Source organism: Girardinichthys multiradiatus, chromosome 17, assembly GCF_021462225.1.
Source record: "Girardinichthys multiradiatus isolate DD_20200921_A chromosome 17, DD_fGirMul_XY1, whole genome shotgun sequence".
In the NCBI taxonomy this organism is placed as follows: domain Eukaryota; kingdom Metazoa; phylum Chordata; class Actinopteri; order Cyprinodontiformes; family Goodeidae; genus Girardinichthys; species Girardinichthys multiradiatus.
The window spans coordinates 28,184,742-28,204,161 of NC_061809.1; the positions used below are offsets into that span (position 1 = coordinate 28,184,742).

At 41.6% G+C, this 19,420-nt stretch overlaps 1 protein-coding gene across 2 annotated transcripts in view; it reads right to left on the reverse strand.

Annotated features, from left to right (window-relative positions):
• The window catches only part of LOC124882845 (plexin-B2-like), a 175,561-nt gene extending 167,522 nt beyond the window's left edge, over positions 1–8,039 (reverse strand). For both annotated transcript variants that reach the window (XM_047389424.1, XM_047389423.1), the window contains exon 1: positions 7,618–8,039. The gene's annotated coding sequence lies outside the window, so the exon portion shown is untranslated. The remainder of the gene's footprint in view (positions 1–7,617) is intronic.
• Positions 8,040–19,420: the final 11,381 nt, after the last annotated feature.

A 19,420-nucleotide genomic window follows, 5' to 3' on the forward strand; every position in this document is an offset into this window, starting at 1 on the left:
GGTAGCTACAAGGAACGTGCATATGTATCAGCAGTCACGATGATGAAGTTTAAAGGCCATCCGGGGTGAAATAAAATGACGCTTCATGGTTGGAAGACTGCAGACATTGCACTCTTGGGAGTTTTGCAAAAGTGTGATGCTGACAAAACTGATGTACAAATTGTTCTATCAACAAGACAATGTGGTCTGTGTTGATGGGATTTTTCCCCGCTCCCTCCCTGAGAATTATAAAGTGGCAGACAGACTGAGGAAACAATAGGGAACAATCTGCAAAATGTCGACGTTGCATGAAAAGTCTCTCGTCTCTTCTGCCCTTTTTCCATTTCTGCTCCATGAGAAACCATCTCCAGCATGAACACGCTCCACAAGAGATGAGAAATCTCTTTCCCGACAGCCACGGAAATAAATGACATTAAATCGACAGATTATTCCATGATTTGTCACAACGAGGCTGCGAATGACAAAGGTAGCGTTTTGTATTTGAATTGAAAGTGTCAGTGACGAGCCTCCTCTATTTCCAAGCCATTTAACGGTCAATTATAAGGTGAGCGGACATACTTTGTAGCAGCTGCAGAAAATGACCCAGAGGCCTGGAGAGTAATGGTAATTCTAGGGAACAAGGTGGTTAATTCGGACAAAAAGTACTGAAACTTCATGGTTAGCAACTGAATTTGGTTTTATGTCTCTTTCCGAGCCCAGAAGGGAATTTATTGCCTTTAATAACTTTCAAAATGACTGAGTGACAGAGTAATTAATTGTTGCAGCTCTGCTTCTGGAGTTCGCAGCATAGGCAGCAGGGGTCCCTGAACGGCTCAGGACTCTCTGTACGATCAGCTCGCTCAGGGCTGTACTTTCTCCCCTCCACAAAGCCGACGCCAGATAAAACCTGGCAGGACGATGCATTCCCGACTTCCTTACTTGGGGGTCGGCATGCAGCCTTGTCCTTCACACACAGACGAGCTCTGAAGCTGCCATTTATTGTGAAACGAACCTTCAGGGTCACGATGTCAGGCTCTGTTAGGGCCCACAGGAGACCCAAATGTGACCAGAAATGGTCAATTTTAAAATCCCTCCACAGTTTGACTTCAGGTAAATCTGATAACAAATTTATATTTTCCACAAAAAAAAAACCAACAGGGAACTCGCATCTTTTCCCTCTAGATATTTTTCCGGGTTATTTAAGAGTCCCTGTTCAATTCTACTAAAAGGCAGTACCTTGTAAATGCTTAAACTTGGTCCCAGCTGGAGTTTCTACAGGACAGCATTAATCTGCTGCTCCGACAAAGGGTTAAACAGCTTAAGGAAACTGATCTAATGTTCATAAAACACTGAAATCTTCATTATTTCTGTGTTAAGCTGCAGCAATCAATAAAATCCATTCTTTTCTCCTGCTGCAGAGGTTTTAATGCAAAGAAGTTTGCTGAAGCATTAAATTAGCCTGTTCTGTTTTGATATGACTTGTTGATAATTTGGTTTGCAACATATTACATTGCAGCTCCAGTTAATTATATGCGGGCAATAAAAAAACACACAAATAAACATGTTAACCAGCTTCATGTATCTATTATTTGAATATTGTACAGTATATTAAGGAGTTGTTGGTGCTTTTTGCACACAGAGCAGGTCATGTGACTCAGAAAAGGAGAGCTGCAGCAGCCAATACAGTCAACCTGTAGTTGTAAAGGGTGAAAGAAAAAAGATTGGTGGGGAAAACCCAGATTTGCCTGACAACAAAATAATGTGCATGGACAACGGTTCACACACAGACCAACTGACTGTTTCAAGCTAGCTGTGAGGCGGCGTTTTGTGCAATCAGGCACCCATAGTTTCTAACATTTGCTTAGAGCCGGGCAATATGGACCAATAATTATCATGAAATATTTGTCTGTATTGAACGGTTTTGATAATTATTACGATATGGTTTCAATGTAAAAGTCTAGTTTCTAATATAGTAGCTATTTCAATAGAAACTTAAAAAACATTCATTTAAAAAAATATCATAAACCAAACAATGAATTTTGTTAGGAATTGCGGGACTTCGTGGATAAATAATGATCTCGAGTAGCAATATTCTGATGTAGAAATCACTTTTACAGAACTGATTATTAGTGTGAATTTAAAACCAGAAAGTATCAAACTATTGGTACTAATCTGTTCTCCATCCGGTTTAACAATGTGGACATTATGCAAAATAGTAGCTTTTTTTCTAATTAATCGTTAAACCACTGTGGACCTTTCCTGTGGACAGAACTTCTTTTTCTCCAGAACAGCACCAGGATACATGGTGTTTGTAACTTTAAAAAGGTAAAATTAAAAGAATTGAGGCTAATAGAACAATTTTTATTATGTACTGTACTGTTTCTGTCTGTTAGATCATCACATAAAAAACATTAGCCAGGGAAAAGGAAATAAAAAACAGGTTGAAAATGGTTCAGTTCTAGTCATCTGCACAAGTCTGGAACATAATAAAAGTTAAAGTTCTGCATTTTTCTTCCCCACAGTTTGGATCGTTATTCAGATTTCAGTAGTAAGTTAGAAGAAAACAGCATGAGCACAGAAACTCTCTGTAGATAGACTCCTAATCACTTCTCTTTAGATGAATATTACAGAAAGCTGGTACAGAGAAACTGGCAGAGCATTTGGTGTTTGCATTGTTGTAAATGAATACTGAGAATAATGAGACAGAAATATCAAGATTGGTAAATATCTGTGGTGGTGGAGACCCATCAGTTCGGAGTGCGATTCAGAAAGTCCCCCAGCAGGGCCTCAGCTTCACAATGCAGCAAATGTTCATGCTTGATTTCATCAAGCTGCTTAACTTGAGCTTGAATGGCATAAAATCTGTGAAGTGATCTGTGAAAGAGGAGGAAACTGTGCTCAGGGAGCTGAGCCCAGACAGGAGGAACACCACTACTTCGTCAGTACACCAACCGGACCGCATTTACTGGAGGCGAACCACGAGCCGTGCAATTAAAGCCCCCGTCATTACACGGATTTTAAACCAAACGCCTCAATTTACCCCAACATTCATCCCACAGCATCAAACTCCCAGAACGCACGGCGCCACAGGTGTTTCACATGTTATGATTTATAGAGAGGAGGCAGCACAGACCAGCAGTCAGGCCGACGGGCTTCCTGAATCACAGCTCTTCACTCCCAGCCTCCCTGACAACAGCAGCAAGATTTGACAGCTCATTAACAGCTGGACAAACAACACAGGGTCCAAGTAACCCAGGAGGCATTTCATCAGCCTCCACAGACCTTCCCAATTCACTCAAATGGAATAATTTAAGATTGTTTTGCCAAATCATCCTGATGTTTTTGGGTCTACAGGCAGAGGGAAGATTCCTGAAGGTTCTGGGACAGCAGGACGAATCAAACAACGTCTCAGCAGAAAGCAGAGGACGACCCCAACTCTCCACTGACAGCACATGTAAACCAGCAATAGAAACGTTGCTCAGACCACAACTGACAGAGATGCGTTTTACTATTTTAAGCTTGATGACATCAGACATTTAAATAGAATTAATTAGACATAAGATGAGAACTGGACATTTTCCTGAGTCATCACAAAGACGGTGGCATTATGGGACACTGGGGACGTTTCTCAACCAAGGGAACTGGGCGATGACCTGTGGACAAAATGTTTTCCTGACAGAGTTACTCAACCAGCAGCATTCCTCTCAAACAGGTTTTTTAGGCAGTCAGACTGAACAACATACAGTAAAAATGGCGTCATGATCCTGACAGGTGAGCTGAAAAGCAAACCAACACAGCCATGAACATTCACCTCCTACTGATCTCTCATTTATTAATCAGAGACATCTGCCAGGATCTATTTTCTTTCATGTTTAACCAGGCTTCCTGTATGAAAAAGGCTGTAAACTCTCCAGAAAAAACGATTAGGGTTTTTTCTATCCAGATTGGGTTTTATTGTGTGAATTCTTGCTAGTTGGAAATGAAAATGATGAATTTCTGCTTCTATAAACAGGATTTGTAAGTGGGAATGGTTCTATGATATTCTGGGTGGATTTCATTACATCTGGATCAGCTCAGTGCTGGAAAATTCTCCGCTTGAGACAAGGAAGTCAACCAAGTTTGTCTTCAGAAAACATTCACATCATCAGCGTAAGCCTTGACTCTGAATTGCTGTAAATATTCTTACTGGATGTAAACAAGCATGGAGGATGGTGGCATGAGCATGACTAGGAAACTTCTAGACAAGATTTGTTTTACAGGTCCTTCTCAAAATATTAGCATATTGTGATAAAGTTCATTATTTTCCATAATGTCATGATGAAAATTTAACATTCATATATTTTAGATTCATTGCACACTAACTGAAATATTTCAGGTCTTTTATTGTCTTAATACGGATGATTTTGGCATACAGCTCATGAAAACCCAAAATTCCTATCTCACAAAATTAGCATATTTCATCCGACCAATAAAAGAAAAGTGTTTTTAATACAAAAAACGTCAACCTTCAAATAATCATGTACAGTTATGCACTCAATACTTGGTCGGGAATCCTTTGGCAGAAATGACTGCTTCAATGCGGCGTGGCATGGAGGCAATCAGCCTGTGGCACTGCTGAGGTCTTATGGAGGCCCAGGATGCTTCGATAGCAGCCTTTAGCTCATCCAGAGTGTTGGGTCTTGAGTCTCTCAACGTTCTCTTCACAATATCCCACAGATTCTCTATGGGGTTCAGGTCAGGAGAGTTGGCAGGCCAATTGAGCACAGTGATACCATGGTCAGTAAACCATTTACCAGTGGTTTTGGCACTGTGAGCAGGTGCCAGGTCGTGCTGAAAAATGAAATCTTCATCTCCATAAAGCTTTTCAGCAGATGGAAGCATGAAGTGCTCCAAAATCTCCTGATAGCTAGCTGCATTGACCCTGCCCTTGATAAAACACAGTGGACCAACACCAGCAGCTGACACGGCACCCCAGACCATCACTGACTGTGGGTACTTGACACTGGACTTCTGGCATTTTGGCATTTCCTTCTCCCCAGTCTTCCTCCAGACTCTGGCACCTTGATTTCCGAATGACATGCAGAATTTGCTTTCATCCGAAAAAAGTACTTTGGACCACTGATCAACAGTCCAGTGCTGCTTCTCTGTAGCCCAGGTCAGGCGCTTCTGCCGCTGTTTCTGGTTCAAAAGTGGCTTGACCTGGGGAATGCGGCACCTGTAGCCCATTTCCTGCACACGCCTGTGCACGGTGGCTCTGGATGTTTCTACTCCAGACCCAGTCCACTGCTTCCGCAGGTCCCCCAAGGTCTGGAATCGGCCCTTCTCCACAATCTTCCTCAGGGTCCGGTCACCTCTTCTCGTTGTGCAGCGTTTTCTGCCACACTTTTTCCTTCCCACAGACTTCCCACTGAGGTGCCTTGATACAGCACTCTGGGAACAGCCTATTCGTTCAGAAATTTCTTTCTGTGTCTTACCCTCTTGCTTGAGGGTGTCAATAGTGGCCTTCTGGACAGCAGTCAGGTCGGCAGTCTTACCCATGATTGGGGTTTTGAGTGATGAACCAGGCTGGGAGTTTTAAAGGCCTCAGGAATCTTTTGCAGGTGTTTAGAGTTAACTCGTTGATTCAGATGATTAGGTTCATAGCTCGTTTAGAGACCCTTTTAATGATATGCTAATTTTGTGAGATAGGAATTTTGGGTTTTCATGAGCTGTATGCCAAAATCATCCGTATTAAGACAATAAAAGACCTGAAATATTTCAGTTAGTGTGCAATGAATCTAAAATATATGATTGTTAAATTTTCATCATGACATTATGGAAAATAATGAACTTTATCACAATATGCTAATATTTTGAGAAGGACCTGTATGTGTGTGATTTCCGCTTCCTGGGAGTCCACATGGCGGAGGACCTGACCTGGAGCGTGAACATCACACAGAGACTGCTGGTGTCCTTTTCCCTGTGCTTTATCCAGAGCATAATGACCTACTGCATCTGTGTGAGGTATACCAGCTGTATTGTAGCTCAGAGGAAAGCGCTCCAGAGGGCCATTAAAGCGGCCCAAAAGATAATTGGTTGCCGTAGCCCCAACCTTGAAGAGGACATTTCTCACCCGGGCCACGCTCTGTTTGAACTGTTACCATCAGGAAGATGCTACAGACCAATTAAAGCAACAACAGTTTCTATCCAGCAGCTTCAGCTAAACTAAACACAGCCAGAACATAAAAGAGATGCAATAATTGGAATAATAGTTTAAATGTCAAACTAAATTATTTAAATCTGGTGAATATTGCACTGATTGTCTTAAATGGGCTAAACATCATAACAGTACAATCCACAGATTCTGATGGGCTCTCACTGAGCACAGCATCTCTCCTAAACAGCTTAAACATAAAACTCCGATAATTTATGGATCAAACCAGTAACAGTCCAAATGAAGAAATGCCCTCTGATCCATCAATCCAACTTACAAACATCCCACATGATTCCTTCAAATCCTGGACCAAAGACAAGTTTGGATTTGTCCACCTTTGAATGGGTTTCTGTCAAGTTCTGGTTTGACCGGCTTAACTTTCATGTCACAATAATGTTGTTTTTTACGAATATAAGACTAAAGCCGCACTTCCAGAGAAGCTTAATAGCAGTTGGTTTATAAAAGCCGAGGTTCAGAAGTTAAAAACGTTTTTTGCACAAATACCAAAAGATTTCAGAGGATGATGGGAAAACTTTGTGCCATCCAGCCCAAGGCTTTTCAACAGAAGGTCCAGCTTCTCTCTAATGAACATAGTGTTGATCTGCTGCTTGATTGTTTGATTAGGTCTAAGATGCAATGGTTCTGCATTTGCACTGACCCAAGATTCTGGCAGTTTTAGATATGAACGTTAGATTTCTGCTTTGGTCGCTCTTTGGCTTCCCAGTGGGTTTTTATATGTTTGCATGGAAGCAGCACAAAAATGCCAAGCGCTTCCTGCATCTGCTCCAAGCCAAGTCTCTGTCAAAAGTTTTTATAAGTGAGCTGAATATGATAATAAACTCTGAAACTACACACTGGACTGGTTGGATGGTCCTATAAGTCAGAATATCAGAGAACCCAGGTCAAAACATGCTGCAGATGTGCTCAAGAAGCAGCTTGGAGTCTATTTAACTCACAAGATGAGGAGTTTGTTTCACAAAACTCACAGTTCAACACATTTAATGTGTTTTGGAGGTAGAATCATCTTCATTTTGCAGTGGGGAACCAAAAAAAAACATCTGGATTTATCACTACAACCCCGAAAAAACAGCGTTTTTCAACTTTTCATCAAATGTTCTCTGCTCCACAAAACCAGGGGAAGGAATGATAGATCAGATCTGTGCAGCTGCAGCCATTAAAGTCTGTGTTAAGTATGCGTTTAAAGGATTATCAGCTCACAGATGTGGAGAATCGATTCATCAATAGCTTACACAGCAGCAATAAAACACATTTTACGTCATTGTTTAGATTATTCAATCGGAACCCTTAAAAATAAAGCTTTTCGAGCTCTTCTTTAGCTTTAAAATTCATTAGAACATGAAGGAAAGCTGTGAGGAGGAGATCCCTGTCATTCATGACAGCAGCGGGTAAAAAGTGACAGAGACCGAACATGTTGCCGAACCTACCTCTGAATCAGCCCGCCGCCTTTCCTCACGATATCCCCCGAAATACGCTGGAAATAAACTTCTCCAGTTGGTCCACGGTTCCCGGAAAAGTTCCCAAATTCACATCCTGCTGTGAGGAAAGCGATTCGGACCGAACGGATTCCTTAAAAGTGTCTCCTGAAGTTTCAGTTGGACGACATTCCCTCGACTGACACAAACCGAGGCGGTGATTTTTTTTTTTTTTTTTTCCCCCCGTTCGTCCGCCCTGAAACTCGGTTAGAGCTACATGCCCGAGTCCGCTGCGACTAAAGAGAGACCGAGAAGAAATCCAGAAGCTCACATCCAGCTGGTTCTCCCTCCAGGAGACCTGAAACAAGACTGGAGCAGAGCTTTTCTTCTTCCTCCTCCTCCTCCTCTCGCTAAACTCCCTCCAGGCTGGAACAGCTGCGTCACTCAGCAGGAGTTACCACCGGAAGTCACCTCTGTACACTTTCAAAGTAAAACGTTTTGAAAAACTGAATACTGATCTGAAAATCTCAAAAGAAAGAATACACGCACCAAAAAGAGGGTAAAACAACAGAAGACAAGCATATTTAGACAAATTAAAATATCATCAACATGTTAATTTATTTCTGTGAAACGTATACACACAGAATAATGTCTTTCAGTCAATTACTTTTTCATTTGGATGATTATAAAAACCCAAAATTAAATTCCTCAAAAAACTATAATAGACATCAGACTAACAAAAACGATTTTTAATACAGAAATGTCATGTTATGGCCTAAACTGGGGTTCAGCAATCTTTACAACCCTAAGAACCATTTTTAGAACCACAAAGCTGCATGAGGCTTCAAAACAAAATAACTTGTTTTTACAGAGTCTACTGTAGGAAAGGTATTTATATTTTTAAATGAAAGGGAAAAAAAACACAATTTCATTTATGTTTTTATTTTATAAAATAAATAAAAAATTAAACTTTACATAAAAGACAATGAAAACATTTTCTTTGTTGGAATATAACATTTGTATAGATTTAAAAAAAGCCAACAAAGCTCATAGTTTGCAACGAAAAGACAAAAATGTTACTTTACAAAATGTATTCCTTACACTATTGGTGTAAAAAAAACTGCTAGAGCTAACATTTATTAATTACCTTTACATTTTAAAACACTGCTTGATTCCTTTTCAATTTTGGCCACAGGTATTAAGAGCCAAAGTGGAGGGTTTAAAGAGCCACTGGTGGTTCTGGAGCTGCAGGTTGCAGACCTCACCTGGCCTAAACAAGCATGAGGAAGACTGTTGACTTAATGGGCGAGCCACAAAAAGTTCATGCTGGTTGATTATCAAAGCATATCATTGGAAAGTTTAGTGGAAAGACAAAAGTCAGGAATAATCACAGTCTTAGAGGGTTATGAAGCAAATCTGAGCTCAAAATTCAGTATGGCTGCTGAGCGTATAAATCATAGTGAAAGTTGCAAAAATCAACTGTTCATTTGCATTTTCTGACTTTTGTTTTTCATTAAATCACTGCCACCTGTAGTATAATACCACATCTATAGGTGAAAATGTTGCTGTGATGTTTAAGCTGATAGTAGTTTACCTAGTTTATCTAAAGTTGGACCAAAAGCTCTGAGGAACGTTTCAGAAAATGTTGTTGAATCTATGCCACAAAGAAATAAAGCAGTTATGAAAGCAAATAGGAGTACAACCTGGAAATTGCAAGTAGTCTTAACATATTCCAGATCCAGCTTAGACAGCTGTCATCATGAATGGTTGCAGGAAGAGGCAGGAGATGGAGTGGTCTGGGACTTGGTCTGAAGTAATGCAGGTGCTGCACCAGTCTGTCATGGAGAACCTTTCAGTTTACTTCTCCATAAATAAAATATATAAATATATGTATATATATAAATATATTTATATATATATCCCTTTCTACCTGGGGGTGCCATGGGATCCTCTAGAATGAGCTGGAGATTGTCGCTGAGAAGAAGAATGTCTAGATTTCCATCCACTGACCTCCTTGACTTGACTTTGGAAAACTGAATATTTCGTATTGATCATAAAAGATATGGCACACAGCATCGTTAAACACTACTTAGGGTTGCTCAATGAGGAAGCGGAAAGTGAGTTTTATTTTGAAAATTCATCCAGGAAACACGCTTCTCACTCTCGATGACTTGCCTCAAATTAGACTCAGTCTCTTGGGTTTAAATTGAAGGCCATTTATTTATGACAATCTAAACTTTCCAAAAACATAAAGTGGATTTATTTATTTTATTTTCTGCGCACCTTTTAATAATTTGTACATTTTTGAGGGATTGAGAGAACAACCCTCAGAGATCTGGGGGACTGGTAGAGCTGTCAGGCCCAGTTAAGCGTGCATTCGCTCCTGCTGCTAATCTGAGGGTCTGCTGCGGCACAATGGAGGCTTTGTTGTTGGATAATTTTGTGAGAGAAGTAATCCTTGACACTGGGCCATTCGGAGGCCTAACCCTTTGTTTCATAAGTCCCCTGAATGTTACAGTAGACATCAGTGCACTGGAACAAGTTGAACCAGTGTGACTCAGCCGGCTCTGCTGGGACTATTATGGAGACTGGAGAAGGATGCTGCTTCAAGTATAGATTTATGTTTCTTTCACTTATTGCTGCTGGTATTCTTGGTATTTTATTTATATTGAGACCAAAAAGACTAAAATAAATCAAATCTCCTGCACGAGAAAAACATCAGTATACAATTATATAAGATTTTCCTGCTTTTCTAGTCAGTAACAAGTAAACATGTGATTAAAATATTATAAATGACCAGGAGTATTTAGTTATTGACTTTCTGCTGTGTATCATGAGGGAAATGCTGAGGATGCAGCACCCTCTTGTGGCAGCTAAACGTTACAGCTTCTCAACTTAACTTTAACAGTAAACGTTTTTTTCATATCACAACATAAAACAAAAAGTATTTTTAGATGTCGGTCTGGTATAGAGAAAGTCAGGAAGACTTATATACCAGCTGCAAAAGCTGCTGCTTATTTTTTAATAGTTAGCTCTGTAGCACGGCTACACAGACAGGAAGTTAGAAGTCTTTCAAACGGAAAATTAATATTATTAATATTGTTCTTCATTCTTCAACATTTGTTGTTTTTAACAGACTACAAGATTATAACGTATTGTAACATGACAGTGAATATTATGACTTCAAGATCCAAGATGGCACCGCTGATGGTAGCCACAGAGCCTTGCTATCTGAAACCCATCATCCTAGGATTAAATGACTCCAGGCCTGTCGCCCTGATGTCTGTGGTCATGAAATCCTTTGAGCGGCTGGTGTTGAAGTACCTGAAAGACATCACAGACCCCCTGCTGGACCCCCTGCAGTTTTTCTACCGGGCAAACAGGTCGGCAGATGATGCTGTCAACTTAGGTCTACACTTCATCCTGCAACACCTCGACTTCAGCTGAGTCTTCAACACCATCAACCCAGACATCCTTCACCAGAAGCTCATCCAGCTCAATGTCCCAGCCTCCACCTGTTAGTGGATCATCAGCTTCCTGAAGGAGCGGTAGCAGCAGGTGAGGCTGGGGAGCATCTTGTCCTGCATGAGCTCAATAAGCAACCCCAGGGGTGTGTTCTATCCCCACGCCTCTTCTCTCTGTACACAAATGACTGAACCTCAGCGGACCCGTCTGCGAAACTCCTAAAGTTTGCAGACGACACCACTGTCATTGGACTGATCCAGGACGGTGATGAGTCTGCATACAGACAGCAGGTGGATCGGCTGGTACACTGGTGCGGTCAGAACCACCTGGAAATAAACTCACTCAAGACTGTGGAGATGATGGTGGACTTTTGGAGAACACCACCCCCACATACACCCTCACCATCCTCAACAACACCGTGTCTGGCGTGGACCACTTCCAGTTCGTGGGAACCACCGTTTCTGTGGACCTGAGATGGTCTTCACACATAGACACTGTTCGAAAGAAGGCCCACCAGAGACTGTACTGCCTGATGCAACTCAAGAAGTTCAACCTTCCACAGGAGCTGCTAGTCATCTTCTCCACTGCCATCATTCAGTCTGTCCTGTCTTCATCCATCTCAGTGTGGTTTGGATCATCCACCAAACAGGACCGGTCCAGACTGCAACGAATAATCATGACTGCAGAGAGAATAATCAGAGCTGACCTTCCCTCCATCCAGGACGTATACAGATCAAGGGTCAAGAAAAAGACAGCTAACATCTCTGCAGACCCCACACACCCTGCACATAAACTGTTCAGACTGGTACCTTCAGGTGGCGCTACAGAGCACTGTTCACTAAAACCAGCCGCCACAGAGACAGTTTCTTCCTCCAGGTTGTTTCTCTGATGAACACTTGACAGTCAGAGCTCCAGAACAACACCATGCATACTTGGACTGATCTCACGTAATATTACATTGTAAAGTCAATTGTGTACACATGTGCATTTACACACACACATATATATATATATATATATATGTATATATTCACTGAGAGTAATATATGTATACTAGAGTCAAATTCCTTCTTTGTCTACAAACTTGGCAATATAGCTGACTCTGATTCCTTTGTTTCAGCCCCCTTTACTCTGATACCCCTAAATGAAAGCACACACCAGTGTCATTTAATCTAAGTATGAATACAGCAGTGTTTTGAAGGCCTCAAACGTTTGTTGGAGAACATGAGAGAACACACAGCATCATGAAGCTACCAGGACATGGCCCTCCACTTACACTGATTGGTCAGGCAAGGAGAGCATTGATTAGAGAAGCAACCCGTGGTAACTCTGGAGGAGCTGCAAAGCTCCACAGCTCAGGTTGGAGAATCTGTTGACAGGAGAAAATCTCCACAAATCGTTTATGGAAGACTGGCTGGAACATAAGATGTCCCATTTCCATTTTGCCACAAGGCATGTAGGGAACACAACAAACATGCAGAAAAAGGTGCTCTGGTCAGATGAGACCCAAACTGAACTGTTTGGTCTGGATGTAAACTGAAACATCTTACAGAAAACTAGCACTACACACCACCCTGAACAGAGCATCATGCTCTGGGGACAAGGAAACTAAAATCAGGACAATCCTTGAAGAATACTCGTTACAGGCAGCAAAAGCCTGGAGACTGGGACACAGGTTCTCCTTCCAGCAGGAGAACAACACTAAACAGATTAAGGTACAAAGGAATGGTTTAGATCCAACCATATTCATGGAATAACTCTTTGTTCTGTGAGCAACAAATAACCAAAACTCACTGAAAAGAGTAAGAACCCTTTAAATTAGTCAGCCTGCTTTATGAAAGGATGAACTGCACAATAATTATATAGGGCTCTGATTTAAAACAGAAGTGAATAAAAATAGATCAGTTTTATTTAACTTTGGTGAAATTAAAGTGCTCTGAGTAAATATGAGATTGAATGTGGCTGTTCTTGCTTAAAAAGCTCATTATTACACAACCCACGGGTGTGTGTGTGTGTGTGTGTGTGTGTGTTTCTGAGAGGAAAGCTGGATGTGAATGATTTATGAGGATGTAAATCAGATTGTTGAACTGCTGAAGGACAGTGAAGAGCAAAGCTGGATAATCATCCACACAAACACAATATTCTGCTGTCAGAGCTGCCAGTCACAGACTTACATTATTCTTCATTTCACACCTGCAATAAAGCTCCAGGAAAAGTTGCTATGATCTAAATAAACCTCCTATATTACAGAGAGGCGAAGCAGAGAGGGGAAAGAAAGAAAATGGAGGCATTTATCCTTGAGGAGCTGAGTTGATAACTAAAACGAGAAGCCTAATGGTATTTAGATGCAAAGTGTTTCTGTGAAACTGCTTCAAATGATCTTCAGCAGCAACAGAAATGAATGAATCACATTGATGTGGACATTACTGGATGTTTAAACATCAGAAAATCCTTTTTTTTGGGGTTCTTTAAGGATTAAGTGGATGGAGATTGAGGCGACTCCTTTGGTTATGGTTCATGTGTTTCACCTTCTTGCTCTTTTTTTGTGTCTCTTTCACTTGTTTCAGCTGCTTCTGATCTCAACGTCATGCAGGACATCCAGCTGAACCTCACAGATCCTCAGTGCAACATACGATCCAATTTAAAAACTATAAAAGTACTAAAAACTAAACTAAAACACAAGGCAGCTTCTAGTTAGGTGGCGTAGTTTAACTAAAGCTGCTGGTCCAGCCCTAAGCAGCACATGGTTTGAGCAGGAGGCATCAGATTTTGCTCCATAGGTTGAGGTGATGGGTTGTTCAATCTGGACATGCTTCCGTGTGCTTCTCCTCGTTCTCGCAGGGTACCAAATGGAAGCAAGAAGAATGGAGGTACCTGGAGCTCTGTCTGAAACAATCAATATTTTCGTTCCATTGATTAGATATGAGCAACATCAGGAAAGACAAACAAATGACTAAATCTTAAAACTAAAATCAGTTTAAGGCTAATTTTACTGCAAATGCAAAGTAAAAAAAAAAGAAACATTTTAGCCCTTCTTGTCTGTTTTTAAAGCTAAATATAATTTTTATACATCAGCAGACCAATAAAGTACTACAATAAAAGGCTGTGAGAAAAATACGCGACTATCATCAGGCAGTGGCATGTAAATGAAATAGCACAGAATGGTAGGACAATAATCTGGAGCACAATAAATTCAGAATATTATTTACTGGTTTGTGATGTAATGAAGATGTTTTAGTGCAGGACACACACCTCCACATATAATTCTGCATTCACTCCTAATAAAACATAAAGGTTTATTTTACTCTGAAAATGGCACTGGAAAATTTGGGACTAGCTGTTATTAGATGATCATCGCTCTCTTGAATAGAAATCAGAATCAGGTCGTCTTTTAGAGCTTTAACAAACTAGAGTCGCTCCTTCTCTAATTTATGTTTCTCTCTGACAGGATGCGAGATTGGAAAATTGATCGGTAACGGATCATACGTGTCTGCGTTCATCTTCTGTGCAATTATGGAAGAAACAAATTGAGCGATTCTGAAAGTCCATTAAGGAGCAAATCAAATATCTCACCAGCATCAATGGAGGACTTAATAACAGCACAGCTGAGTGTGATTAATTACATAACACCTATTCACAGTTATTGGCTTTGCTTCTTCTAATCCCATCATTCCTTACAGGTGGAGTTTTGTGTATTTAGATCTTTTCAGGTGTGAAAAGGAGAAATCTTAGTTCTCATATCACCTCGTGTGGAGCATGTGTGAGGAGATACAGCAGGATTGTCTGGAGGGGTCTATATTTTCAGGAACCTTGCTCTTAAAAGGAAAAATTAATATTTTATCCCAAAACAGTTAACATCTAAAAACAGTTAACATTTAACAGACAACCCCCAACCATCAGCAGTGGATCACCTCTGCTAATAACGCTGAAAACGATGATCCCGCCTGCAGCCAGTGAGGTGTGAGGAGCGGGCGCCAGGCCAGTATGGAGCCCCATGCTGCCCCAGCTCGTCATTTCAGCACAGATTGAAATGGGGACTGAATAGCCCATCTGGACTGATGGAGCCTGGGTGGCACACTGATGAGCAGGGGTGCCACCAGGGATTTTGGGCCCTATGAAAATAAATCTTACTGGGCCCCCCCTCATAGCTAGCCCCCAAGGCATTTCATTCCCATATTTCTGAAAAGAAATAGTGGCATCTTGACAGATGTCACTGAGATATCTGGGCACACTGATTGCAAAACAGAGCACACAGTTTAGTAAAGCGTGAGAATGTCATGATGTTGATGGCCGACTTGACCCACATGCAGAAAAACACGATTAAACAGAGAAGTGTTTCAGAAGCTTTATTTGCGGAACCAGGTACTGGAAACAGAGGCTGCTGAGCGACTGCAAGAGAAAACGAACGCAGGTAAGACACCACAACAGAAACCTTAAAAAGTACTCTACGAGAGAGCTTACGTCAGGTTGAGATAGGTCCGCCAGGGAGAGAGGTCGTGATCCTGGAGGGGCAGCGAGCAACACTGTACCGTCGGAGCAAGGTAGTCCTGAGAGGTACGGAGGAGGGTGGACAGGGTTCGCCTGAAGCTGTGAAGCAAACGTCTGATCCGGCTGCCAGCGGGGAAAAAAGCGAGAATCCAGAGTCCTTAAACTGTTAGAAAGTTCTCCTGAGATCTCTTAACGAACGAGGCTTGAGTAACCTGAGACAAAAAAACAGACTATTAGTCAAGGGAAAAAACAGAGTCTTCTCAGAGAAGCAAACTTCTCAAAACCATGAAATTGGCCAGGTTGAATACCACGAAGAGGCAAAACACTCAGGCGTCGAAGTACTGGCTCGCCTCCCTCTTATAGTCCTCCAGCTGATGATAACATGCGAAACACCTGACCACCCTGATCCTTCAGCTCCTAACCCCCCTACTGGTGAAAAAGGGTTAGTAGCAGGCAAAATTACCAGGATCTGACAAGCACGAATTTCCACTGGGTTAGTTTTTTTTTTACCTGCTGACACTTGCCGGGCTCCATACAGGGGACGGTACTCTCACCATTCATTTTCACTCTGTACACCTCAGACCTCCAGTACAAGACAGACTCCTGTCATCTGCAGAAATACTCAGATGATTCTGCAGTCGTTGGTGGATCAGAGATGGACAAGAAGCTGAGTACAGGAAGGTGGTGGACCGCTTTGTGGCATGGTGTGGAAACAATCATCTCATCTTGAACGTGACTAAAACAAAGGAGATAATTGTAGATTTTAAGAGAAGCATGGATAGGTCAGACACTATTTCTATCATGGGAGAAGAAGTGGAGGTGGTGGAGGAGTATAAATACCTCGTTGTTCACCTGGACAACAGACTAGAGTGGAGATGCAACTGTGAAGACATCTACAAGAAGGGACAGAGCAGACTGTACTTCTTGAGGAAGCTTAGGTCCTTTGGTGTTTGCAGCAAGATGCTGCATATCTTCTATAAGTCTGTTGTGGAAAGTGTGATCTATTCTACCATCATCTGCTGGGGAAGCAGCATCAGAACCAGGGACTTAAAAAAGTTCAACAAGCTGATAAAAAAGGCTGGTTCTGTTCTGGGGACTCCTCTGGAACCTCTGGAGATCATTGTGGAAAGACAGATTCTTCATAAAATGAAGAACATTATGAAGAACTCTGAGCATCCTCTTCATCAGACTGTCCTACAACAACAGAGTGTCTTCAGTCAGAGGCTTCTTCAGATCTGCTGTAAGACGGAGCGCTACAGGAGATCCTTCCTGCCCACAGCCATCAGCATCTACAACGGCTCTTTGAAGAAACCTTCATAATATGAGCTATAACAACATTTAATTTCCCTTTGGGATTAATAAAGTATTTTTGAATTGAATTGAATTGAATTAAACTGAATTGTATGCTCCAATGTGTCCTACTGGCAAAAGGGAGAACAACAGATGTACTGTTGATTGTGCCACTGCTGCTTTTATTTCATCACCTCAGAGATCATATATATTACAAAACAGACGCATTTTCTTACACAGAAGAACATCCCAGCCCAATTAAATGTAGCAAAAACATTCTCCCAAATGTATGTGGGAAAATGCGCTCTGGTCTGAGGAAACAATGGCTGAAAAGGTACGGTTGGCACAAAGACAACATAAGATCTGAAGAGACCTGACCAGAGGAGATGCCCTCAAAGTCCAGATAGATTTCAGAAAATTATTGTCACATCATGATCTGGCATGACCCAAAAAGACTGAGCGGTGTAATAAAATCAAAGGGGGTTTCAACAAGGCATTCGTTTTTAAACTATATGTCAAACAAAATTCTGTATTTGTTTTAGAAATGTGTTTCATTGATTTGATTTGATTCCATCTGATTGTTGTTTGCTTCCTTTTCTGTTTTGGGCTACAAATGATTAAACAGATTTAACTATGTGAACCACTTCAGCTGTTTTTACACATTGCTATACAAACACATAAACGTGACCCGATCTTTATGCAGAACCAAACTCCAAAACATACGAAGAAAGCATCCGTGTGGATCCACTGTCAGCAGACGGCTGTAAAACAAAGAGCAGGTAGAGAGATGATTGATTAGCTGTGGCTGTCTGGCTGACTGAGACTCATTGGCATCTGTCACTTTGATGAATTACACAGCTGAGAAAAACACGGTGCAGTCTGATTACAGCCGCTGTGTGGACAGTCTTTTACAGCCTGTCTGCAGCGTTTCTTGGAGCAGGTATGAACTCTGCACACAGACTGTGTGTGGCTTGCTCGCTGGAATTGCTCTGCAGGGATCGTTTGCAGTGGATGTTGGCAGTTTTGTTTCACTGCTAATGCACCATCCGAGCAACCATGTTTGCACCCCCTAACAATCCTTGTTTAGCATTCATCCGTAGGAAGCAGATCATCCCGGCTCAAGGTCCTCCGCTGCTCATGAAAACAGAGCAATTTGTTCATATTTAACACGCTGGGTGATAGGTGTGAATATTTTCTCTATCCTGCCGCTCCGTCTGTGACAAGATACACTGAATAATTTAAGCAGATAAAGGCCACAATATGTTTTTTTGATGTGGGAAAAATGAGACTGTGGGTGTTTTATTTAATAAAACATACCGGGACCTGAAACAAGGTAGGCCAGTAAGACTGAAGGTGTTTTATTTTAAATGTCATTTTAAATTTGCAGATTTTATAGCTCTGCCTTGTTACCAGGTGTGTAAGATTGTGTTTGACTTCTGTTTAAACTAGACTTTGGAACAATTGATGGCACCATCCACAGTTACTGATGCCCTCTTGGGTAAAGTTGTGTTTACCGCTTCCTACAAAATGGCACAAATTGTTTAAATATATAAATATATATATTTCAGAAACTGCTGATCTACTGGGATTTTCACGCACTACCATCTCTAGGGTTTACAGAGAATGGTCCGAAAAAGAGAAAATATCCAGTGAGCAGCGGTTCTGTAGGCGCAAACGCCTTGTTGATACCAGATGGCCAGACTGGTTCAAGCTGAAAGAAAGGCAACAGTAACTCAAATAACCAGTCGTTACAACCAAGGCATGCAGAAGAGCATCTCTGAACGCACAACACGTGGAACCTTGAGGCGGATGGGCTACAGCAGCAGAAGACCACACCAGGTGCCACTACTGTCAGCTAAGAACAGGAAACTGAGGCTACAATTCACACAGGCTCATCAAAATTAGACAATAGAAGATTGGAAAAACGTTGCCTGGTCTGATGAGTCTCGATTTCTGCGGCAACATTCGGATGGTAGGGTCAGAATTTGGCGTCAGCAACATGAAAGCATGGATCCATCCTGCCTTGTATCAACAGTTCAGACTGGTGGTGGTGGTGTAATGGTGTGGTGAATGTTTTCTTGGCACACTTTGGGCCCCTTGGTACCAATTGAGCATCGTGTCAACGCCACAGCCTACCTGAGTATTGTTACTGACCATGTCCATCCCTTTATGACCACAGTGTACCCATCTTCTGATGGTTACTTCCAGCAGGATAACGCACCATGTCATAAAGCAGGAATCATCTCAGACTGGTTTCTTGAACATGACAATGAGTTCACTGGACTCAAATGACCTCCACAGTCACCAGATCTCAATCCAATAGAGCACCTTTGGGAGGTGGTGGAACAGGAGATTCACATCCTGGATGCAGCCGACAAATCTGCAGCATCTGTGTGATGCTATCATGTCAATATGGACCAAACTCTCTGAGGAATGTTTCCAGAACCTTGTTGAATCTATGCCACCAAGGATTAAGGCAGTTCTGAAGGCAAAAGGGGGTCCAACCCGGTACTAGCAAGGTGTACCTAATAAAGTGGCCGGTACGTGTGTGTGTGTATATATATAAATATAT